The following is a 1153-nucleotide window of genomic DNA, read 5'->3' on the forward strand; positions in this document are numbered from 1 at the left end:
TTAGGCAATAATGGTAGGTGTCTATGGTGACTGTAGAAGTAGACTGTAGTGGCGTGTATGGTCACCGTAGTAGTTGACTGTAGTGATAGATAGCATTGGACACCATAGAAGTAGACTGCAGTGGTAGATTGGTATACTAACTGTAGATGTAGATTGTGGTGGTAAGTAGACACGTGAACTGTAAAAGTAGACTAGTAGTAGATATCCATGGTCATTTTAGACGTAGATATGCATAGGAGCTAACACTGTGACTGTAAGAGATAGATTGTAGTAGTAGATAAAATACACAACACAGATGTGCATGGTTACTGTAGAGGTAGAAAAACACGATGGTAAGTATGCGGATGCATGGTGATTGGAAAAGTAGATTGCAGATGTAAATATGCATGACATTAAAGAAAACAAGGCAGTAGATTTGCATGATAACCGTAGAAGTAGATTAGGATGATGGTAGGTATGAATCAGCTGTTATGTGCATAATGGCAGCAGAAGTGGTAGATATGTATGACTTATGAAATTGCGCGCAGTGGTAGGTTTGCATGATGATTGTTGAAGTAGATTAGCACGGTGAGTATACATTAATAGTAATTCTGCATGGAGGTTGAAAGCAATTGCAGTAGGAGATATGCATGACTTTCGGAAACAAAAACACAACGGTGGTAGATGTGCTTAGAGACTGTACAAAGGCCAGCTAAAAGGTGAGCATATATGTGCATGTCAGAAGTAGAAATGCATGATTTAAGTGGAGGAAAATATTGCAAATGTGGCAGTTATAGGTGTGGTAGGTTCTTTTACTGTTTGCCACTTTCTTTTCGTTTTTCTTTGATCCTTCATCACTTTCTTTTGCACTATTAAAGGTGGGTAAGTAAACAATGATTCACACACATTAATATATTTACAATATTTTTAACAAAAGAAATAAGTTTTCTTTGGGGGTCACTCCCTTGTTAGACATTCAAGGAAAACGGCAAATTGTCTGTTAAACGTAGAGTCGGACGCTATTACGGCGACTCTTGTTCAGCTATTTCCTTGGTGTTGTTGTTTCAGACTTCTTATTATATTAAGACTGAAAAGAAAAGAATGCATTTTCAAACTGAACAGTTTACTTTGTAATTTAAGCACTCAAGTAACAAGTCCCAGTTAACAGTTTGCG

This window comes from Penaeus monodon, chromosome 20, assembly GCF_015228065.2.
Source record: "Penaeus monodon isolate SGIC_2016 chromosome 20, NSTDA_Pmon_1, whole genome shotgun sequence".
In the NCBI taxonomy this organism is placed as follows: Eukaryota; Metazoa; Arthropoda; class Malacostraca; order Decapoda; family Penaeidae; genus Penaeus; species Penaeus monodon.